At 37.5% G+C, this 26,483-nt stretch overlaps 1 protein-coding gene across 3 annotated transcripts in view; it reads right to left on the reverse strand.

Moving 5' to 3' along the window:
• LRRN3 (leucine rich repeat neuronal 3) overlaps positions 1–26,483 on the reverse strand; it is a 471,899-nt gene that overhangs the window by 279,731 nt on the left and 165,685 nt on the right. The gene's annotated exons all lie outside the window — the stretch shown is intronic.

Below are 26,483 nucleotides of genomic sequence, written 5' to 3' on the forward strand. Positions count from 1 at the left end.
GTTGTCCCGCCAGGGACGAATATTTCTTGGTATTAACACTAGACTTCATGTGTCGACTTTGTTTATACCACTGGTGTCATGTTAGGTATCACAAAACATACATGGCACTCACGGTTGCCCGGTATGCACATGACACCTAATAGGAGTGTCTGTTTTAGGTATATGGGAAGCACACGACCCTTGTATATACATGACACTACAGGTTCCCCTCTGGATAACTGAATTAAATTATTTTATAATGAAGATGTACACAGCACCTTGCAGCATTACTGGTAACTGAATCACCTCTTTATTGCAATGATAATGAAGATGCATGCAGCACCTTGCAGGACCACTGGTATCACAGTATTATTGGTTAGGAACTGTGTTGTTTATTTAAATAAACAGCTCAAAATATTGTATTTAAACAATACTAAAATGGTTGCTTATAATAATGAAATATGTCTTTCTGAAGAAGTCTTGAAATAAAGAAGACAAAAGCGCTAAATAATATATGAGTTTCCGGTGTTTTCTCTTCAATTAATTTTGAATGTTTTTGTGTCACAAAGTTTGTTCATATTTAGTGAAATTTAGCTGCATTTTTTCTTGTGGCTTTTACTTGAGTGCAATGTGTATATGTATATTTATTTATTTCTTTTTCTTTTTATTTTCATTAGTTGGTATTGAGAGTATATGTGGATAGATTTAACAATGTAGCAGTGGTAATGTTTTTATTTGAGTGTAGTATATATTTATATGTATTTTTTAATGTTTATTCATGTCTTTTGATGTGTTTAGAGACCATATGACTTTATATTAATTGGTCATGTGCTTCTATTTGAATAAATAAGAAGGTGGATTTTATTGCTGTGTATATACACCTGAAGAAGCTGTGAGTGAAAGCGCTTGTGTTGTATTAAAGACAGTACTGGTTTTACTGAATTGGAGACGTTTTTTATTCTGGAGCCTATTGTAGCCTGCCTCTGCAGTATTTTTTCTTGGACTTTGTTTTATGCTTTTTCTGTCTGTGGAGGTACTTGGTGTTTATCGGGCATTTTTTATATATCTATATATAAGCAGAATTTTGGGTGCTTGCAATGTTATTGTGGTGGGCAGGAGAGACATCAGTTTGTGTGGTGTGGCACTCTCCATTGGTGGTTAGTGGGAATAATTTGTCAGGTAGTGAGATGTGGTGGGTTGAATCTTTCATGTTGTAATGTTCTGCAGCATGTCCAGATGTTTGTATCATATTTTTGGTCCGTTATCATAAAATTGTAGTTTTCTGGCAAATTAGTTGGCAAATCTTTATAGACTGAAATTAGAAAATGGTACCAGACATTTGAGTTTCAGACTTCATACCTATCAGCACATTCATGTTAATCCAAAATCTGTTAGTCTATCAAAGTTCTAAGTTTGTAAGAGAAATATGTACCATTTTCCCTGGTTTTGTGCCTTTGTCCTACTTTTATTTATGGTTTTGTCCAGATTTCTTGCTCTGAAAGCTTGAGAAGTATGCTTGGCTTTGTTCGTATGTCTTGCACTGGGGAGCTGGGAGGTATGACCATGGTTTTCAGTGCATTTTAATGCACATTTCTCAGCATTTCCTCTTGATGTCTGTGCGGCTGCTGTAAATATACTTCTCAACTGTACAGATTTTCACAGTATGTCTAGATTTTGCATCCTCCATTTATAAGTTGTGGATTTTACAGATCTGAACAGAATGTCCAGATTCTGCCTCTTAATTCTGGTCCATTTTTCATAACTCTGTGGTTTCCTGATGCATTAGTATCAGGGAGCGGCCTATGGTCATGCACATGGCAGCATGGACTGGGGCAGAGGGGCACAGCTCTCTCTATAGCTGTGTCCCGATTTCTTGCATTAGAAGGTCAGGAGCCAAGTGGTGGCGAGAGTTCAAAAGGAAAAAAAATATATAGATATAAAAGGAAAGAAAATAGGGGTGAAAGGGGTAGTCAGCAAGAGGGGAGCTGGGGTGAAGCATAGGCAGCAAGGGAAGATAAGATACATTTTTTTGTTTTTGTTTTTTTTTTACACATCTAAGTAAGGTAATCTTGTTGGCCTCTCTCTGTTAATAGGTCATGTCATTGGTTGACACGGATCATAGGTGTTTCTGGAGCAGATGGCAGAGATGCAAACATTGTGACAGAGATGGGTGGACACCACTTCTCAGGCAAAAGACCTGTTTCGAGATTTGCCTAGCAGGGAGACCCATGTGCCTGTGGAACAGGGGGAAGCTAGCTGGAAGAAAAAGCAACCAAAAAAGGGCAAGCAGCTGAGAAGAAAGAAGAGAGCACATCAGTCACAGTCAAGACATGGGTTTGCAGTGGAGGCTGCGGCTGCTGGAAAACTCTAAACTGCTCCTGCAGGTAATGATATGCTGGTGGAAGGTTCGGTAGGCATATCAGACTCAGGACAAGTGGGGAACAGCTTTGGTGCTGGTGGTGAAAGGTCTTGAAAGGACTCTAATAAAAAAAGCTGTGGATGTAGTACACATCTATGTGAACATAAAATGTTACCCGATTGCCCAGGTGGAGATACAAAGTGAGTTTGAAAAGGAACAGCACCTTGCAGTAGATGCACAATAACTAACTCATGATAACTGGAAATAAATTCCTTCCATTTAAAGAATTATGAAAACAATGGGAATGGTGTATCACTTCATAAACCTTAACCTCAACTAAAAGGGTGGCCTCTCAGGATTAACAACTCATTATTATACCTATATCACCCCTTAAATCAGTGGAGAAAGAGCTGTTTAGGTCATCATGATTCAATTCAGAAAGCACACAGGAATAGCACTAGCAAAGTCCTAAGGAAACCAATATACAGCTTAGTATTCAATGTCAGGAAGACTCTATGGACCCTCCTGAAACTAGATCACTGCTACAAACAAGGAGTGAAGCTAGAATAGGAGGTTACAGAGGAATAGACTTAGAAAACAAGTGAAACCTTAGATACAAAAATTCCCACTGTCTTTCAAGGTCTGAGAGAGTCCCATTCTGGAGTTCAAACATAGAGAAACTTTAGGTGAATAGGAAAAGTAGGGAGTAGGCAACATGCATTGCAAAACCAAGATAAAGAAAAGCAGGGGAATTAAATACCAAGTTGCAGGCAGAAAATCTTGTGGGATTTCTACAAAAAGGGAGTAATTGATTCCCACACTGGGATAGGTTTCTTCCTAGCTGACCTTCAGATGAGTTAGCTAAACTTTAAAACAGACCAGTAGGCAGATGACAGCTTGAAAAGAGCCAGATAAAACACAGCCAGGGTAGTGGTAGAGGAACCTACCAGAAACACCTCTACTTCCTAATAAGGAACCTACCAGAAACATCTTTGCTTCCTACTGAGGAACCTACCACAAACATATCTACTTCCCACAGAGGAACCTACCACAAACATCTCTACTTCCTACTGAGGAACCTACCACAAACATGTCTACTTCCTACTCCTAACTTGAATTTCAAAATGGCTTACTATACTTAAGTGACTAAGGGAGAGGAGAAAGTGTGTCATCTACTGGTACCCAGACTATCAGGTATGCTGTCATGAAGATGGCACATAGTTACAGACATGAGGGACACCAAAGCATAGACTAAATCAAAACCATGATTTAAAGAGATTTTGTTGATCAGACATAATAAAGAAAAAAATATTTATTTTGTAGGATGCTTTGAGTAGGAGGGAATAACTTCAAGATATGGCATTAAAAAATCTTCATGTTACCCATGCTTATATTAGATGTACCCTGAGAGCAGATTGCCATGGATATCAGTAGACCTCTGATTAAGCCTAATGATGAATGCTGAAATATACTGGTATTCCCATGAATTACCATGATGCAATCCAGATTCAAAAAAACAATAACAAAGTTATAGTAGGGGAGACAGTTCTACCATCTTGCAGGGTGCGGATACTAAAGGAGATATTTACTGATCAAGGAGTCACTTTACGCCAAAATTTATGTAGTATTTATGTTAATGTTCTACATCAAATTAAATTCAGATTTTAATAAATCACCCTCAGATTGATGGCTCTCTGGAGTGTTTTAAAAGGATGTTAAAGTCCATGTTAAGAAAGGCCATTGAAAAGGAATCGAAAACTTACATCCAGCTCTTGCCATACCTTATGTTAGCCATCAGAGAAGTACCACAAGGATCAATGGGGTCTAGCCATTTTGAACTTCTGTATGGCAGACACCCTGAGATGTTGCTGGACATCATAAAAGAGATGTGCAAGAGCATAATAGCCTATTTAAAAGTATATTAAACTATTATATTAGCCTGTGACAAATTATTTGATTTGCAAGTGAAGTAATTGGCTACGCTTAAAATGGCCCACAAGGGCAGTTAGCCAAGACTAATCTATGAACCTATGTAGGAATTTAGAATTGTGAGAGAACCAGAGGCCCTGATCATCAAATCTGCTGGAATGACATTTTTCCTCAGATTATTTTCTTTAACCATTTTACTTTATGTTTATAATATATATATATATATATATATATATATATATATATATATATATATATATATATATATATATATATATATATATATATATATATATATATATATATATATATATATATATATATATATATATATATATATATATATATAAAACCAGAAATACATAAATACAGATGAATATATATATATATAGAGAGAGAGAGAGACTATGCATTTTTTAGAGCATATAAGGGAAGACATATCGTGTTGAAATCCAGTTGATGTAAAAATTCCCATCTAAAACACAATATATTAAAAGTTAAAGGTTGAATAAACTCAATTAATCTTGTAAGCACTACCATTTTTTGCAACAGCACATTTATAGAGGTTTAATAGTACCTTCAACATAAAGTCTTTAAAAATTAATAACAGGTAATTTTGTGGCATAGGGGAAGAGCTGAGAGTGAGAGCTGAGGGCTTGGCAACAGCCCAGACAACCAGGACTGGATAAGCAGCTCAAGCTTCGGAAGTACTGGCAGGAATGGTTGGGATTGCCCATCCATAGAAGGAGGGTATCCACCTGGATACTCCTAATCAATCTCTAGCAGAAGATAGAGATACAGGGGGCATTGCCCTTGGAGGGGAAGAGTGGATGACATTGGCTGAGTTGCAGCAGAGAGAGTAAGCTATGCCAGCATGTTCTAATTGTATGCTCAGCCATCAGACACCTGCAAGCAAATATGCAGGGAAAGCAATAATAGGGCATAAGGAAAACCCTTCCCAGCATGCAGGATGATGTGGACCCAAGGCAGCTTAGTCACCATGCCAGCCTCATCACCCCCCTGGAGAAAGTTGACGGAGGTAAAGAGGTATAGGCAAACCCACCACTAAGCTGATAATCATCAAAGAGACAACAAATAGGATAATAGAAGATTTCTCCTAACAACCTAATAAATATAGTAATAGCTGCTACTTCTGCCATAAAATCTGCCAATGCAGGCATGCAAAGACAAATTAAAAATATAAAGTTACAGAAAAGGAAAAAAAAAACCAGCAACAATTTTGCAGTTATTCTTTATAAAGTGCAATCTAAATCCTTAAGCAATCCAAGACATAAATCATCATTAAACATATTATTAAATAATATGATAGCTACATTGCCACTTGATACGTACATATACATCTTCAAAACGTATCTAGTATTGCTATAAAAATTTCTAAATGCTGAAACAACCAAAGGAAATTTTTACATATGCTGCCTTACCTATACATTTTGACTCTAAGTCTGCATAGCAGTGGTATCTGAAAATGTTACAAATACATGTAGAGTTGAATAAATTACAGTATGGATATGACTGAAGATAGTGAAAGAAATAAAATATGATATAAGCGGAGATCTTCTTTGGGTGTTCATCACTCAAAATCCTCGTTTATGTTGCACTTTGACATTTTTTTTTCTGATGTTGCTATGGTGTGTGGTACACATGCCTTACATGGCACACACAGATACTTTATGGAAAAAAATAAGATTTTGGACTTTCCAGTTTACAGGGAACTCTAATGGCTATTGTTTGTCAGAAAGCCAAACAATCACAGTGATTATCTGTCAGAAAGCCAAACAATCACAGGGTTGTGGCTAGAGGGAATCTATGACCCACTGAAGTGCCTCCATAGATCACGTGATGCAATAATATATGGGGGTTGGGGATGGCATAATTGTTAAGGTACAGATACAAGGTGCATGGTTTGATTCTCAAATTGGATAATTGACTAGGCTGGCCCACAAGAGCAGTTAGCCTAGAACTAACCTATAAACCTATAAAATCTCCTTACTATCCCTACAGTTAGGCTGAATTTAAAGCCATAAAAATACCTAGGATGAAATATACAGTAAGATAGACAAAAGAAAGGCTCTAAAGGCTGATTTCTAAAGCAGTGAGGCAGTATAAGTAGCTCAGTTCTAGATTCATGATCCTAGATACAGTAGTTGATAAAATTTTAAATGGAATGCCATCTAGCAGCAGCTCAAATATCTGCAATGCAACCATTTTTAAGCAATCAGTTAAGCCAGCATGCCTCTGATGGATTGCCCTTAGACAACAGTAATATACAGTGTGTGGTTTGGCCCTTAGATTACTTTATAGGGTTTGTGTGGCAATTGCCTTCCCTTTCATTGTTGGAGCAGAGGAAACATGCAAATACTCCATCTTCATAAACGTATACACTTTATTCAGGTAAAATGTGGGTGGGTGGTCACTATCCAGGGTTTAATGCAGTCATTCTCCACAAACATTGTGCCTAAGAAACCAGAAAGGTGAAAGGACTGCTTTAAGGACAATTCTGAGATCACTTCTAGTGTATGGCAGGATTCCTGACAGGCACCTATTCACTGTGAAAATATAGCTCTGATTAAAGGTCTGAAGCTCTGGAATACAGCAGGAAAGTGCAATAGTAAAAAAAAAAAAAAAATTTCAAAGAGACAATATTCAAAGCTCCTGAAAAAGTGGGTTTAAATGGAGGAAGGGCAATACTGTCAAGCATGAGGTTCAAGTCCCAGTAAGGAGAGGTTCTTTAAACATGGATAGAAACACAGAATATGCCAGCAGTTTTATGAAACTGTCCTGACTGGGAAACAATCCCACCACCTAAAAAGTCATGAAGAGCAGAAATTACTAATAGATAAACAGTGAACATGGAATAACTGTGAAAAAAGCCAGCATAGAAAGGCTAGGATAACCTGCAAACTTACATAAAATGGCAACATATGATACTACTCCGCCCAAATGGAGAAACTCTTTCTCTTGATAAAGTGCATTCTTTACTGGATGGCTTCAGTAGAAGTCTGACACCTGCCATAAAAAAGCTTCCTCACCTTAAGTCACTAGCAAATTAATATTTGGACCATCTGGTTGTATCTAAGTGTCAACATTAAATGTTAGCTAGCCCTTGATGCAAATGCATTTTAGCTCAAAATGGGTAATCTTTTTAGTTTCATCTGGAAAGGTTAGTTAAAAAGACTCCAATAAAGGCTGGCAAAACAAATTAGTTTAAACTATTTATTTGGTGGTTTTGTCCTGTATTATTCAAATCAAAGTGTTTTTTGTTGTTGTTGTTGCTGTTTTATTTATTTATTTTGTCTATGCTGTTAAGAAAAACTGTTTTATTTTAAGTTTGGCAAGGCAAGGATAGCTATATTGTCAAGAACCTGATCACTAAATGGCCCCCATTACCACATTTCATAGAAAAGCAGTGCCTAAGCGCTTTATAAGATAAACAGTTAAATAATCATAGCATGGTGTAAATAATAAAAAATACAAAGACTGATAAATGAGAAAAATACAATCAATGTTAAATACATTTAAGTATTTTTATTTCATAAATTTATAAAATAATAAACAGCATTAAAGTGCTGTTCAGTCACAATAAAATTTACATTTAAATAACAGTTGTTAAAGTTATGGCAAGCTGTGCAATTAAATACACTCATTATGAATTTTAAGACAGAGTGTCTGAGCTATCAAATGCAAAGAATAAAATTAATCCAAAATGGACCCATGAGGGAAATATCTAATAGTCATAAACATTCAGGATGATGTCACATCAGGGCATTAAAGCAGTCTGATACCTGCCATAAAAAAGCTTCCTCATAACACTGTACTGTTAGATCTTATCTCACCAGAGGCTTAGGCATTGCATTAAAAAAGACAACACCTATATGCAAACATATACATTCAGACACCCTTGAACATACAATGCAGGCATACTCCCAGACAGTCTCTCACACACACACACACACACACACACACACACACACACACACACACACACACACACACACGCACACACTCGCACAAGCACACACACACACACACACACACACACACACACACACACACACACGCGCGTGCGCACATGCACTTACATGCTCCTAGACATAAACATACACAAGCACACACATCCGAACAAACAAACATGTGCACAGATATGCAAGCAGACCAGTGATGGCAAACGTTTTGGGTTCAGTGTGTCAATAATTTGTAAAATGCCTAACTTGACTCTGCTAGTGTGTCACCCCCAAACAAAAATAAATAAAAAAATTTAAATAAATGACATAAATAAATAAATAAAAATAAATAAAACAGCATAGCTCTCAATACTTCAGGGATAAATCTCAACAGAATCAGGTACAAATCTAGAAATAAGAGACATGGACAGTTTTAAACTACTAGTACTATTAATTTGAGACACTGACGAAAAAAAAATGAACGTGAATTAAAATACATTTTCTGAAGTAAAATAAATCTATAAATCTAATTATTGTCATTACTGAGTTTAAAAAGTCACCTATTTTAGAAGGGATTAAGAGGGACAATTAAGAGGAATGTAAAACAGCACACGCTTAGAAATGCAGACTATTTGCCCTTTGTAGAAGTGTAACCACGGAGAGGAAACAATGCAGCACTGCGCTTTGCAGCCTCTATTGAGACTGTATACTGAAATAGTCTTTGAGGTTAACAACTTCCTTACCTCTGCAGCAGCATTGTTGAGCTGGAATCTGGCAAAAAAATAAATCTATACACTTCACACAAGGAATAAAAGCAAAAGCAGTTTGTTTGGTAAATTGGCCATTGGTAAACACTAGTTGTGGCGTGTCTCCTCTGACACACATGTCATAGGTTCACCATCACTGTCCTAGACATTCCCACACACACACACACACACACACACACACACACACACACACACACACACACACACACACACACACACACACACACACACACAAACAGACACAGTCCTACCCCCCCTTACTAGAATTACCTGCATTATGTGTGCTCCTAGGACTGAATAGGTGATTACTGTCAAAACACTGTGCTCATTTTTTTCCGTCACAGTTTGGATCTTCAAACATTTATGGGTAGAGATCACATGGCTAACTAGCATTGGCCTCTCCCCCAGACTACCTCATTAGTGTGAGGCATCATCCATAATACCGTCTCTACACTAAGGCCTCCGTAAGTGTTAAACCTCTTTGAGACACTGATCTAAGAAATGGAAAGGCTTATCATGCTGCTGGCACCTTCGGAGATAAGGCTTCCACATCATGGTAAGCCTTTCTGAATTTCCCCTGTCATACATGACAATAATCATCCAATTCCTGTACACCAGTACATTCAAATCTTTGGCATCACAGTCAGACTAGGTCAAGGAATACATCTGCTCAATTGTAGCACATACATATTAACAGATCCAGTACTCACAGAGCAGAAAATGTCAGTGTTTCCATGAGCCAATACAAATAAGAAAAATAGTCTTCAGATACATTCAGTGCTCCCACTTGCAGCTGTACCTGGATGCTAAACATTAGCTATAGCACCACAAAGGACAACTAATTCTCTGCCACATATAACACTGCTGTCAAAGAATCATAAACCATTATCACAATATGGAGTGTCTTTAGAAATCATGAAACACATTAAAAGGCACAAAGTAAAATCTAATGTCAATAGACTTGGACATAGTAAATCAAAAGTGGAACAAAATACTGTTGTCATTGCAAAGATATACAAAAGATCCATAAGAGATAAATCAATAATGTGATGTTAACAGCAATGGAATTAGAACTAAATAGTGATGCACAAGCGCAACAGTTATCTATCACTGGACAGCAAAGAAGGTATGAACAGATAAAAGAAGCACACATACATTCTAAAGATATAAACTAAGTAAGTGAACATACACAATAAGAAAAAAAGTAAAACTCAGACAGTCTAGGCAGAGTTTGAGCTGTCACTTAAAAAGCATACATTTCAGTCTCTGAAGTGAACCAGGACCTCACCAGGCCTGAAGCTGTATGGGAGATTGTGAAGGGTGAATCAGGAAGTCCTCCAGCAACACACACACACACACACACACACACACACACACACACACACACACACACACACGCAGACACACACACACACACACACACACACACACACACACACACACACACACACACACACACACACAGATTTTTAAATACACAAGAAAAAAACAGCATTTTGTGTGGAATACAATTATTTCTTTACCCAGATTAGTCAGCACTTTAAATTGGGTCAGCGTTTGTCTCCAGGCAGGCAATACAAATGGTTTTGAGAAGTCCAGTTGGCTGATCACCATCATATTCATGTAAATTCAGTTTTCTACAGCTGAAAAGCTTAATTTTTTGTACAATTGCTTTGTGAGGTAAGCAGATTATTATCAATAAAACAACTAATGCTGAGCCTGCCAGATTTAGATCAGATAGTATGGCATGGCTTTGTAATTGATATTGCATTTTTTTATTTATCAAGAGGATTCTGGTTTTGACACCATGTCACAATACATACTACACAGTTATAGCAAATGGTAATTTCAGAAAGCTCAGGATTCATCAGCATTTTAGTCAATCAGGTAACTTATTCTGTACAAAATTGGAAGCTCAAAAGAAACAAAGTTACCACATCAGTCATTTCAGACAGACTAGCACTGTACTCTATGGGATGCCTACACTCTTAAAGTTACAATGGATATAAAGTATATTCACAACATATACAAATTTACTAAGAACCTTTCTTTTCTTATCATCTTTAACGTGTCCATGGGGAAACTTTTAGATGGATATGTGTATGTCTATATGTAAACTGGAGCATACAGATGCTTAGCTAGGATCTTTGAAACTGTACACCAAATTCTGGAATGTACCCACCTTTCCCTCAGTATGTACAATCCACAGCCCAAGATTAACAGTAAATTATTAAAGACAACACTCTTTTATTCCTGAATAATACAAAGCTTTTATAACGAGAGGACTAAGTAAAGCAAACAAAAAAATGCATTTACTTAACCCCCTCTTCCAAAAATGTTTAACAAAAGTCTATTCTTAATGAAATATTATGCAAGAACGTTTGATCATTTCATTGTACTGGATAAATTAATCCTTCCAAAAATGTTCACTGTGACCTGCATGTCAAATGCTTGAGTATACCCTGGGAGAGGGGCGACAACAAAAAGTCACAAGTACAAAATGGAATTGGCATGTCTGACTGTAGTCTAGCTTAAAAACAAACATCAAAAAAGGTAACTGAGATGAAATAATCACAAATTCGAATGTTAACAAATGTTGGGAGGGTGGCCTAATGGTTAAGGTGTTTGCCTTACAAGCACAAAGTGCAGCGTTCAAATCTCCCAAGGGATAATTGACTAGGCTTTAAATGGCTCTCGAGGGCAATTAGCTTATACTAATCTATAAACCTATGTATTTCTTGGACTGGTTAAAAACAACTCCTATAATGCGACTTTATCAAGCTAACTATAGAAGCTAGAAATACCAAGAAGTTACTTTCCTTGTCATATAGCTGGATTAGTATTAATAAATATTTATGGTTGTGGTACAGTGATCCGGGTCTATATCATAACATTGAAGTTTCAGAACTTTGAATGTTATATCTAATCCAAATCCTCGAAGACTGACAACAGCGAAGCCACGGAACATCAAATTCATTCCCAGGGAAAGAATTCAGAATTCGGTGGGCCGTTTCCACGACTTTGTTATTTCCTCCACTGTGGTGCGATTTCGGAGTTGGTATACTTAAGTAGGGGGGTGTGGGGGGCACAGACCCCATGTTGAGGGGGTGTGGGATTGAAGCCCCCCACATTAGAAATAGTTTGTAGTGTTCCGTGTTTTGTGCTGGAACAGTGATTTTTTTTCCCTAGGGGAAAAAAATCGCTGTTCTCTGTCTTAGTGGTTTTTAGCTTTCGTGGTTTTGGGTTCGATATTAAAACATTTGAAGTTTTGCAACTTTGATGCTATGATATAGACCCCAGTGATCCTCCCTATGGGGTAGGGGAGGTTAAGTCTGTCACCGCCACAAAGAGAAAATTTAGACTGTTATGTAGTATTAGTTTGTACATTTCTCTTTTGAACATTCCACCTTGTTTGGTTGATCTTTGCTATGTAGGTCTTCCTAAAGCCACACCCTCCCCCAACACACACACACACACGTGCATATGTAATATAAAAATTCCACAGATAGAAAAACAGATATAGTTTTGTCAATATTTCTATACAAAACTCCCATCTATAACTCAAATCTTAACCTTAAGCCTAACCTTAACCCAAATTAATTTGAATGCTAGTCCTATCCCCAAACTTAACCATAACATTAAACATAATGCTAATCTTATCCACATTTCTTAGAGTAAAGCAAAGTCAAAAGCAAAACACGAGTCTCAATCTCAACTCACACACCGTCTACAAAATGAAGTTTGGTGACTCACAAATGATAAAAATGCCATTCTTCCAGACAACATTGATTTATTTATTTATTATTTATTTTACATTGGTTAACTGGGAAAGTCTGACTGGACACAGGTCCATTTTCAGTGGAGGCCCGAGGAGATAAGCGCCAAACAACACATAATAACCAGAAATTACATGCAACATTTGTTTCATGTTATGAGAGCTTTCATTGCATACACACAAGGAGATGATACATACAGGATGGAATACATTAAATTAACAGTTCATACAAAAGTCAAACATTGAGGTATAGAGTATCAAAAGACATCTACTCAAAAGACCAAAAAAGAGGCAGTATTATGTATTCATGAAACAGACTGTCTGAGAGTAGCTGGGGTTAACTGGTAAATGGTATGAGCACAGCATTAAATAGCATTTAATTACAAGTAACTTATACCAAGGCAGCAACGTTTTGTTCAGTGTGGCAATTATGCAAATAGCATTTGACCAAAAGAACACTGCCAAAGTGCATCCAAACAGTTTGCTTCTGAGAAAGTAAAATACAGCCCTCAAAGAATGTATGGGCAATGTTTAGAACACAAGAAGAAAACTGAAAAATTGTGAACATTTTCAAGGCTGCATCAGACACACAGACGTTAATGTCATTGTGCGTGTTTCTGCATATGTACAGATGACTAGCTATTAGATAATGAATTATCTTATACTTTACTTAGTGAAATGTGCAAGCCATGTTTGTCAAACATCCCTTTTTATGTTAGGTCTTTTGTACAGTACAATAAGTTCTGGCATTTCTCTTAACCAATGTTTAAGACATCCATATTTGTATTGTGAAGAGCAGGCACTAACAGAAAATGACAATAAGCACATGGCAGTACCAGATGTCATTTATTATCCTTTGCACCTGACAGTTGCCTATATACAGCAATAGATAAAACTTTTCAAAATGAGATCTGTTTAAGACTAAGCACATTAGCATAACCGTGCACAGTAAGACAGAAAGTGCACTTTTTTTTTGCTTTTCAAGAAGGCTGTAAATATCTCAAATTTTTGCACTCTAAGCACCACAGATTTGTACAAGTTACCTCTTCATTTTGTAGTATTAGGTCTGCTATGGGATGTTATAATCTGCTATAAACTATTGATGTTAAGGGTTATTTCAAATGCTAAAAATATCTACATCCTTTTTTAAGAATAACATCTTTGATGATGATTATCTCCTTTCTGGTCAAACACAATTTCTTGGATGAAAGAAACCATCTGGTAGATTGTAGCCATTTTAGCTAATATTTTTTTTAACTTCTCGACACATTGGATTAATTTAATTCCTTTCAATGTTTTTCAGTGGAAATTTGTCCGCAGTCTAAAAAAAACATCGCAGAACTGATTGACTTGTGCTGTAATAGAAAGTGGCCCACCCTAACCAACCTATGAAGGCCAGAAGCTACATCCCTTGTAGAGCTGATCAGAGTCTAACAGTGTATAAGGCTACAAGATAAGCACGGTATGGAAAGGGAATAGGGAGTCCTTTGATCACAAAAGTCCTTCATCTTGTAGGATTTGTCTGTATTCATAACCCATTCCATAAATAGAAACAACTATATTTACACCAGCACCTTTTGGGTCATTCCTATTATGGGAGCATATCTCTAGCTAGATCTATATCTAAATCTATATCCATATCCATAGCTATATCAGTATCTCTATCTGTCTAACTAGTTATATTACTTTACAGTTATGCAGTACTGACATACATTTCTTTGCAGTCAGAATACATTAAAAAAACATTGTTCAAAAAAAAAAAAAAAACACCGAAAGTGTTTTCTACTTAACAGAAATGCAAGCCATTGGTAAATATACCATCACCCATTGGTATAATGATCACAGAGCTGATACATATAGCAAGGTGTGTGGATGGGGTACGGAATCTCCCCTTACTCCCCTGCATAGGAATGCACTGCACAGTAAAATTGAAATGTTGTTCCTACATACCTTGGGCACATGAGCAGTCTGCTGTAATATGTCTCAGTTTTTTTACCTTCTCCCAACCAATCACCAATCCTCTACATTAAACTCCTCCTTAAGCCAAGAAACAATCCTTGACTGGATGCTAACAACATCAAAGCATGTAATTCAAACTGGAGTCTTGCCTGACTCTTTAAGCAATCAATACCACACTTCTGCTATTCATGCTCACTACTCAACCCCAAAACAACCAAATATAACCATGTTAGAATCTTTTCCAGTTTCTACAAAGACATATTTAAGGCATCCCTTAGACTTCACTATTGCAATATCAGTAGACAGTTCCCTTTTGACAATACAGTCAAACATAACTATATATTTCTAAACATTTTAAATGAAAATCCCCCTTATTAGAAGGGAAAAGTCAAACCTAATCTTATTCCATTGCTATTCCCACAAACAAAACAATTAATAAGACAAAGAGAAAAGTTTGGAGTACTTAGAATCTGGCTACCAAAATTCCATCTTCCTTCTAAGCACACCACACTTTGAGAAGCACTCTTTCTACATAAAAATAGTTCTCAGATCAGCACATCCTGAATAAAAATTCTGGGCAGGTATCCCTCATATCCTGCGAACGAGCAAACCGTTATAGCCTAATCCTTATCCCAAAGCAAATGGTTACAATACAGCTTGTGACATTGTCAGACTTAAGACTGCAGCTTCTCTTTCAAATCAGAACTTCACTCCTAATCTCCAGTATACCCCCTCACAGTGTGACAGTGTAATCTGTTACACTCTTAAATTCCAACCTCAAGAATAAGCTTTTTGAAGCAAAGGGCTATCACACAGCCCCCTGATAATCTTCCCTCAGAAGACCCAAATATTGCTGCTGATATTACTGGTTACCTTATATCCATACTGATCAAAAGATCAGGACAAGAATCACATGTTCCTGTCTTTTGGAGACAAGCTTATATTCTACCTCTCCACAAAAGAACATATCAATTGAGCCTCACAATTTCTGTCCCATTGCCATCTTATCTCATCTTTCCAAGATCCTCATTTAATGCGCACATAGTCAGTTACATCAAAATGTCTTATCTAATAACCTCCTAGCAACATCTCAAATGTTGCTCTTCCCACATCGGTGACACTGTACTGTCATTCATATGAACTACTCACCACCATAGAAATTACTATAACTTAGTATCAGCAGACTAACTAAATCTATTGGAAGACTTAGATACTGTTTTACATCATAAACTTGTGCTAAATCTGTCACAGTTAGGGCTTTCCACATGCTGCCTTTCTACCTCCTCCTCTTTCTTCTGGTTCAGCTACAGAACACAGAATGTCAGATGGTTACAAATTAAATCAACCTTCCTCCCTATACCTGTAGTGGTCTCTCAGCGCTCCATCTTAAGGTATTTACCACTTAACATCTTTATTAATATAAAATATGATAGAGACTTTAGTAAATATCTAAAAAACCTATTTCAAACTCTGTCAAAGTTATCCCTATGTGGGGACATACGACCAAACCCAGGGCCAACCAACAATCACCTAACATCATCCTCTGACCCTTCTGACCAAAGAAATACTCACATTAAATCAATCATACCCATTACTGACAAATCAGATTTAGTAATACTAAATATGAATATCAGAAGCTTAAACAATAAAATCCATGAACTCCATGCCAGCCTAGCTCACTACACTCTAGACATTGCTCTGCTCACAGAAACCTGGTTAAAACCCAGCACAGATAGCAAAGAAATCGTACCCCCAGGCTACAACATTATATGCTCAGATAGGCTAAATAAAAAAGTGGTGGTGTAGCCCTACTCTACAAAAATCAGCTCTTCCTAGAAACCCATCCTGAGATACCCTTTCAAGCTAACAATACTGAAATACTGCATACCAAACTCAAACTCAACCACCGAAAAAACATACATATCATAGGACTGTACATGCCACCAGGAGACAATAGCTCATCTTTGGTAAACTTACTACACTGGTGTAGCAATAAACTTCCTCAAGAAACCCTTATTTTAGGGGATGTTAATACTGACTGGGCAGAGTGTAACTCTCCTCAGCCCAAACATCATGTTAACCTTCATTGGTTCACTCAAATCATCCAGGTTCCAACTAGAATTCACAAAAATTCTGATAGACAATCCACCCTAGACTGGATGCTAACAAACAGATCTTCATTCTATCCCCTCTCAGGTAGTCTACCCAACACCCACTTACCTTATTAGAAAGAAAACAATGCAAACCAAGCAACCTGTACTGCTACAAATAAGAAATAAAAAACAACTGAACCCAATAAACTTCTAGACACTCTGAAACATTGTAACTGGTCACCCCTAAAAACCCTACCCCTACAGGATGCAATAAAACACTTCAACACCACTTTTCTCTCCATTCTTGATGCTCAAGTAACAATTAGAACTATACACGTTAAATCTAACTATGCCCCGTGTTTAAGAAAAGAAACACTAAATCTTCTCAGGCTAAGGGACAAGGCATGGTCTTCCTGGAAAACAAATAGATCCCAACTCACATTTCAAACTTACTGGGAACTTAGGAACAAAGCAAAAAAAAAACAAACAAAAGAAGGCAAAATTAACTACTACACCAATATACTGGACAGATATCACAAAATCCCACAAAACCTCTGGTCCTCAATTAATAACATCCTTAACCCAGGCAAAATAGGAACCCCTCCCCCAAATAACAATGATAGTAATGCAGAAAATATAACCACTCAGTTTAATAAATATTTTACAGAAACCATCCTGGAACTAGCAAAAAAAAATAAATAAACCCACCAACAAACAATTCCTCACTCCCCTCAATTACTACCGCTCCCTCCTTCTCACTCCAACCGGTCGCCACAGATACCACTAAAAAAACTCCAGAAAAAACTAAAACCAACAACACTCACAGCTGACAATCTACCCAAAGAATACTTAAAATTAACAGCAGATGTCATTGCATACCCTATATCCATATTGATCAACAGATCAAGAGCTGAACAACAGGTCCCACCCATCTGGAAAACAGCCTATATCATACCCCTCCAAATTAGGCGGCCCATCAAATGAACTAAACAACTACCGACCAATAGCAATATTATCCCTACTCTCTAAAATACTAGAAAGAGTAATTCATGAACAGGTATTTTCCTATCTGCTCAATAACAATTTCCTCACAAACAACCAGCACAGTTTTTGGCTTTTCCATAGCACAACAACTGCACCGATATTTTTTATTAACACCAAAAATCTTCATAAGAGCAATAATCTCTATACCTCCTCCATCTTCCTGGACCTTTCTAAAGCATTTGATATGGTCTCCCATTCCTATCTTCTTAACACCCTATCTGACCTTCACTTCAGTAGCTCCTCTGTAGCATGTTTCAAAGACTATCTTACAGGGAGACAACAAGTAGTCTCATGGAAAAACACCCTGTCACCCTTATTACCTGTTGAACTAGGCTCCATATTAGGTCCATGGGTCTATATTAGATCATTGAAGTGTTAATACTTCGAAAGGTCTAATATCGACCTGAAAACAGCGAACGCTGAAAATAGAGAAGCTGCAGATAGCCAAATATTTTCCTAGGGAAAGAATTTGGTTGTCCCGTTTGTGTGGCTTCCCTATTTTCAGCACAGCACAGTGGTGGGGTTGGATTCAGGTAAGTGTGCGATTGTGTGGACGTTAGGGTTAGGGCAGGTATGTGAGTTAGGGTTAGGGCTCGGGTGAGGTGAGTGTGTGATAGTGATAGACTTTAGGGTTAGGGCAGGGTATGTGAGTCAGGGTTAGGGTGAGGGTGAGGTGAGTGTGCGATAGTGACAGACTTTAGGGTTAGGGCGGGGTATGTGAGTTAGGGTTAGGGTGCAGGTGAGGTGAGTGTGCGATAGTGATAGACTTTAGGGTTAGGCCGGGGTATGTAAGTTAGGGTTAGGGCGCGGGTAAGGTGAGTGTGCAATAGTGACGGACCTTATGGTTAGGGTTTGGGTTAAGGATAGTGGATAGATAGTATTGTATGTACAGTTTAGTGTAGGGTTAGATATAGGATTTTAAGTGTATGTGTGTGGATTGCTGTTTTTTTTGGTGTGCTTGTGTTGTGTGTGTGTTTATCGGAACAGTGCATTTTTTCCCAGGGAAAAAAATTGCTGTTCTGAACTTTCGATGTTTTTAGATTTTGTGGTTAGAAGTTTGAGGTTGTTGTATTCGATGATGTGCTGTTTCATTGAACTGATATAGACCTAAGTCCACTGCTATTCTCTCTAGTTACCAACAACCTACATCTGGCCACCACTCATGCATCTCTCATCCAATATGCAGACGATTCTACTGTGATCTGTTCTGCACCATCCCTACCTGAATTAGAATCTCTCACCCAGAAAGCAATTCACAAAGTTGAGTCCTGGCTAATAAATGCTAAATTAATCTTAAACCCTAAAAAAAAACTATTAGTATTCTCCCCTAACAAAAACCCTCCCTCTCATTACACCTTCCAAATTACCTAACACTTTTTCACAAAAATACCAGAATTGCCATAGCCCAAACCCATCTTCTTTCCACCTTATTATATGTGGCATCCATTTTCACTAACCTTAGAGAAACTGAACTTCAAAACCTTGAAGTCTGCTACAATAAAATAGCCACAAACTCACCTGCTAGGTCTCATCACTGCCTAGCACTCGGGCAACTTAACTGGTTGGAAATCCCACCTCTCTTAAATTACACACAACTATTAATGGCCCACAAAATCCGATCTGACCCTGAAAAAATACCTGCCTTACAAACGCTTCTGCAATCCTATTCCTCTTTGCTCCTCAACAAGAAACCTTATCCAAACTAATTCAACTAAAAATCAAGCTGGGGATTCCCTCTTTTCTAACTACATGGGTAAACTCTGGAATGCCATAGCAAACACTCTCACCTCCCTATCATCTCATACTTTATTTAAAACTTCACTAAAGAAACATCTAGTCAGTAAATGGATATGTCCAGGCTCTGCCCCTGGCTGATAAAGTAGCTAGGCATTAGTCACTTCCTCTAGTTAAATTCTCTTCTCACATTTCTATTTCTATGCACTCTTCTGACATTATACTAAGCTACAGTTAACATAAACAATATAAAACATATGTACTGTTCTTACATTTCTACACTGAGATACAGTGTTGACATTCTTTTCCATCCCAGTTGACTTATTTATTGTATATTCTGCTGTTTTATAATATACTGCTAATACATCCTCAAATGTCTTCACAGAATTGTATTCTTACAGAACTATATACTAAAAGTGTAAATAATATAATGCTAGCGCTTTCCCAATATCTTTTAGAAATGTATACTTAGAATCTCTAGTGTGAATTTATGTTACGTTGTGATTTCTGTTTGCATTATCTGTATACATATTATTCCTTGTGTGTTTTATTTGTAAATTGGAGCTTTTCTCCCAAGGCCTCCGTTGAAAAAGGACATGTGTCCAGTTGGACTTTCCCAGTAAACAAATGTAAAATAAAATAAAATAAAATAAAATAAAATAAAAGAATTAATGATCTGCCCCTACCTTCCAGAAGAGGCTCCATTATCCAGTGTACCAATGATTCTGTTATAATTTGCTCTACCAGAATAACTGAAGAAATTCAAACACCTAATTATTTTTCTCATCTATTGAATCCTGTGTGTAAGATTCAAATCTTGTCATTAATGCCAAATAAATAAATAAATAAACTCATGCTTTTTACCACCCAAACCTGCCACAATCATAAGCAAATTTCTCATATTATTCTCTAATGGAACCCCTATTGCTATTGTGTTTCATATAAACTTCATTTACTCTCAGTTGATGAGGACCTTAAATTTAACCTTCATATTAAATTAATTCCAATCTACATTAGGCAGTGCCCCTCATGAACACTCTTCAAGAGAAACCTTGATGAGTGGATGGGAAACATAAAATTTAACCATGGGATCACTGCAGTGGCTCGGCTGGACAGAGGCACAGGGAACTAATCTAAGGGGGCGGCGAAAGCCAACACATTCTGGCTAGGCATATAGATGCCCTCGGGCAGATAGCCAAGTACTTACCTATGAACCTATGAACTTATTAAACAAGTGCCTAAAAACATTCCAAAAATGTAGTCGACTGAACTAAGTCAAATCTTTCCCTAGAGACTGCACCAGGAAACATATTGTCTCTGCAGTCAGTTTCCCATATTCCTATACCATACTTCAACCATTTCCAAATTTCAAACGTCATTACTCTCAGAAACTGAATACAGCTACAAGAAACTTGCAAAACTTGCGATCGATTTCCCATCACAAATTCATCGCTGCAAAACATTCAGATGAATCGGCTTGATTCTCTAACATCCTTCAAGTCAATTAGTTAAAGCAAGTCTACAAAATATACAGTCATGTGTCTCCCTTACACCTCTAATTTTTTTGTATTCTCCTACACAGTCACTCACTCTGGTCATTTGATGAAGTACCTGGTTATTATTACTCCAACCAATAATTCATACAGTGATGATGTTTACTCTTCATCTGTAGCAAACGTTTGGAACACACCACCTTTACTACACCATAAAACCTAGAAATCCCACCAGTTCCAAGCCCTACATCAATATAACCTCATTGACAATTAGATCCAACATTGTATTTCCCAACCAGGATTGAATAACTCCAAATTAATTCCTTTTTCGAATTTTCCCACCCATAATTTTGCCTCATGCATCTATATTCTACCCCTTTACAAACTTTCTATAACCAGAGTTAACATTTCTTTACTTATTCTCACTAAAACTTCTCTCTACCTTTCACCGTCGACACCTAAAACCTCCTTACAATGTATCCAGTATATATATATATATATATATATATATATATATATATATATATATATATATATATGGTTCCCTATCAGAAGCCTGAAACACTATAAGCCTGAAAATCAAAATCCTGAAAACTATAGACTGAAAGTTCAAAATCCTGAAACTCAAAATCCTGAAAACACAAAATGGACATACTGACGTCAATGTGGCTTTGCTATTGTTAGCCCTGTGGTGTTGGGTCATGCGTTGGGTTCAGGTAAGTGTGCGGTTGGTTTTATGTTAGGGTTAGGGGCGGTTTAAGTGAGTTAGGGTTAGGGCGCAGGTTAGGCATGTATGCAATAGTGACAAATATTGGGGTTAGGGGCGGTTTAAGTGAGTTAGGGTTAGGGCACGGGGCAGGTGAGTGTGCGATAGTGGCGGACCTTAGGGTTAGGGTTAGGGTCAGGGTCAGTTGGTAGATATTAGTGTCTTTATAGTGACATATTAGCATTATTTGTGTTTTCAGGATTTTGAGTTTCAGGATTTTGGTCTTTCAGGATTTTGAACTTTCAGTCTATAGTTTTCAGGATTTTGATTTTCAGGCTTATAGTGTTTCAGGCTTCTGATAGGGAACCATATATATATATATAGTTATCATGTTTTGAACATAATAAACCACTTATAACACATATGCTTGAAATTGTAAATTGTGTGAAGCTTTTCTCCCTGAACCTCTGTTGAAAAAGGGGAAAAGGGGCTATTTGCACATTCAGATTTTGTTGTAACCAAAAAAAAATAAAGTAAAATAATAAACATGTCTGCATGTGTAGATAAATGTCTGTATGTGGAGCTAAATGTCTGCATGTGGAGCTAAATGTCTGTATGTGGAGCTAAATGTCTGTATGTGGAGCTAAATGACTGCATGGGAAGCTAAATGTCTGTATGTGGAGTTAATGTCTGTATGTGGAGCTAAATGTCTGCATGTGGAGCTAAATGTCTGCATGTGGAACTAAATGTCTGTATGTGGAGCTAAATATCTGTATGTGGAGCTAAATGTCTCTATGTGCAGCTAAATATCTGTATGTGCAGCTAAATGTCTGTTTGTGGAGCTAAATGTCTGTATGTGCAGCTAAATGTCTGTATGTGAAGCTAAATGTCTGTATGTGCAGCTAAATGTCTGTATGTAGAGCTAAATGTCTGCATGTGGATCTAAATGTCAAATGTCTGTATTTGGATCTAAATGTCTGTATGTGGAGCTAAATGTCTGTATGTGGAGCTAAATGTCAAATGTCTGTATGTGGAGCTAAATGTCAGTATGTGGAGCTAAATGTCTGCATGTGGAGCTAAATGCCTGTATGTGGAGCTAAATGTCTGCATATGGAGCTAAATATCTGTATGTAGAGCTGAATTTCTGTATGTGGAGCTGAATGTCTGTATGTTGAGCTAAATGTCTGTATGTGCAGCTAAATGTCTGTATGTGGAGCTAAATGTCTTTATGTGAAGCTAAATGTCAAATTTCTGTATGTGGAGCTAAATGTCTGTATGTGGAGCTAAATGTCAGCATGTGGAGCTAAATGTCTATATGTGAGCTAAATGTATGTATGTGGAGCTAAATGTCTGTATATGGAGCTAGATGTCTGCATGTGCAGCTAAATGTCTGCATGTGGAGCTAAATGTCTGTATGTGGAACTAAATGTCTGTATGTGCAGTTAAAATCTGCATGTGGAGCTAAATGTCTGCATTTGGAGCTAAATGTCTGTATGTGGAGCTAAATGTCTGTAAGTGGAGCTAAATGTCTGTATGTGCAGCTAAATGTCTGTATGTGGAGCTAAATGTTTGTATGTGGAGCTAAATGTCCGTATGTGGAGCTAAATGCCTGCATGTGGAGCGAAATGTCTGTATGTGGAGCTAAATGTCAAATGTCTGTATGTGGAGCTAAATGTCTGTATGTGGAGCTAAATGTCTGTATGTGGAGCTTTTCTCCCTTTACTGAAAACTGGTTCTTTTGACCCAGTTGGACCATCCCGATAAACAAATGTAAAATAAATAAATAAATAACTAAAATTATACAGCTGGTACACCAAAGTGATTGTAATCAGACGTGTATGCTATTGTCTGTACTGGTAATAAGATCCTCAGCCTTCTAAACCTCCCATCATAGAAGGTGACCATGCTGTCTATTTATACTGTAAGACCTTTCTTTTTCCAGACTGTCATTTTTTTGCATTATTGAATGACAAAACCTCTGCCATACAGTTATTCCCTAATTTGCATCCATTATTTTGTAATGTCAGTGTACCCCGGTGATGGTACTGCGGTAGCGTTGTCACCTCACAGTAAGACGTTGTCCTGTTCGATTCTCAGCTAAAGCGTCTTCTGTGTGGAGACATGCGTGAATGGGCGTATCTTCGTTGAAGGTTATACGTCAGGGCTGACAACTCGGTACGTAAAAATCTACTGCCAGTCATTAGTGGACCGGAGTTCCGCTGTGGCAACCCCTGACCGGGAAAAAACCGAAAGATACAACAACATTTTGTAATGTCAGTCTTTGCAGAATGCTCTGTAGCACTCATTAATAAGATGAGTTAATATTACTTATGTATCTTTTATGAAGTTGGTAGAAAAGGCCATGTGTTCACTAAAAGGTATTGATGAAAAGGGGGTCTCATAGAACCACTGTTACATTCAAAGAGAAAAAAATAGATAGACTGCTGACTCCTACACCATTTAATTTCATTTTCTCCTTTAAAACTGAAAAAGATGGTAATCTTTCCAAAGAAAATTATTTTAAAGTAACAATACACTAGTTAAAGATGTGAGGATAAAGATACTGGAAAACATTCATAGCTGTCATCAGTAGAAATCTCAGAATTCTCTTCATTTATGTGTATGTTTATTTGTTTGCCTCAGATTACTGACAACCACTGGTGCCAACCTACCACTTCAAGGTGAATGTGAGGAAATGTCTGCCCCAACTTACCAAACAAAGAGATAGAATTTGTACAGGTACTTTACTTCTTACTGACTGATCCACACCTGGGCTGGTGTTTACAGTGTTGTAATATCTCTGCTTTTAATTTGCTTGCTCTGTGCTAAAAAGTTAATTAAGTTAGTTAAATGAAATGCCATATACTGAATTTCAGGTCAACACATTTATAGCATACTGTCTTAAATGGACTCATGTTCCCTAATTTAGGTGATGGTAATTCTCAGCTGCCAAAACCCATGCAAACTCTGAAATATGCAAGTATTTGTTAGGCATGCATAAATAGGTCCATTTGTGGTAGGAAACAGTCAATTTCCCAGATTTCACTTGAATTCATAAGGAGCCCTGGGAATTTTATTATGAACTAGAATTCCTATATGTCTTATAGTTCAAGCATTTTTAATGACATTACTTTTACTGTTTGAACAACAGGCAAATCTCAAAATAGTCCACAGTATAAAGCTTGCATTCCCTATCAAAGGTGTGTCAGCTATAACTGTGAACTCTAAAACTAAGAAAAACAAAAAGTGAATGTCAAATAAAATTAGTGAATGTTGAAACGTGTTGTTATAACATCAAAGCGTTTCTCTAGGACTTTGCATTCCTTTACCACAAGCTGTGTGCTTGTTTGTGAGTGTGTGTGTGTGTGTGTGTGGGTGTGTGTGTGTGTGTGTGTGTGTGTGTGTGTGTGTGTGTGTGTGTGTGTGTGCGCGCGTGTGTTCTTGTGCAGTGTTGTAACTTACTTACACTAACTTCAAGATCACTGTACTTCAATGCAAGTGGAATATATAGAGGTTCCACTAGATCATACTTTGCATATATTGAAGTTCTTTCCCCAATTAGTCTTGCAGTTCAGAGGATCATAATTGCATTGCTGGGACTTTTAACAGAGAACCCAAGATACAGTATTTAAAGGCCTCTGTTAGAATTGCATATTAAAATGAATATTCATATAAACGTGAACTAAAGAATGCACTGAAAACTTAACTTAAAAAATTCAGCTTAGTATAATACAAAAAAATCAATGCATTAAATAAAACAGACACACACACACACACACACACACACACACACACACACACACACACACACACACACACCCACACACACCCACACACACACGCACACACACACACACACACACACACACACACACACACACACACACACACACACACACACACACACACACACACACACACACACACACACACACACACACACACAAAGTGTAATACAAAAAGCTGAGTACTTAAAATGATTCCAGTAAGCTATATACCTTCATTTGTATCCCCCTATCCTGTGCATGAAAGTTATAAGGCACCCGCTGCACCCAAGAGTACCATTTGTTTTTCCTACTGGGATAACAACCAGATCTCATGTATTCTTCAACCTGAATTATACCTCTACAACCTATTTGTTACCTGCTTACAGGTGAGATCCTTTTCAGCCCAACTCTGTATATAAGGTAAGAGACAGAGGCTGGGATCAAGTATTTAATGTCCCTCACAGTGGCCAGTTGCTTCTACATATACTGCAGCTCCTGCAAGTCCCATGCATGCTGCCACACATATGTGCTTACTTCCTCATTTATATTTAGCACAAAGTTTCACTGACACAATAGTTGATCCCATAATCCCTAAAACTCCTGGTGGCATCTAAAGTGCAGCAGACATTACTGTCCCCACCCCATTCCCAAATTGGTAAGCCACTCAGTGTCTCAAATGAAACCACACTCACTGTAGATGCTGGAATAACAGACAAATGTGGGTTCTCTTCTCACTCCAGGTTCTTAGATTCATTTTTGCAGTACTGACACTGCATTGCAGCATAAGAGAAAGCTACACACTTGAGGGTGCACCATCCTTTGGCTGTCAGCACATCTGTCTGCCTGAGCTGGTGAAGCTCAGCCAGATGTAAAAGATCCCATGACATGACATTTAATGAAAAAAAAGTGGATGACT

The sequence above is a fragment of the Protopterus annectens genome, chromosome 11.part0 (genome assembly GCF_019279795.1).
Source record: "Protopterus annectens isolate FY-2018-M chromosome 11.part0, PAN1.0, whole genome shotgun sequence".
Lineage (NCBI taxonomy): Eukaryota > Metazoa > Chordata > Ceratodontiformes > Protopteridae > Protopterus > Protopterus annectens.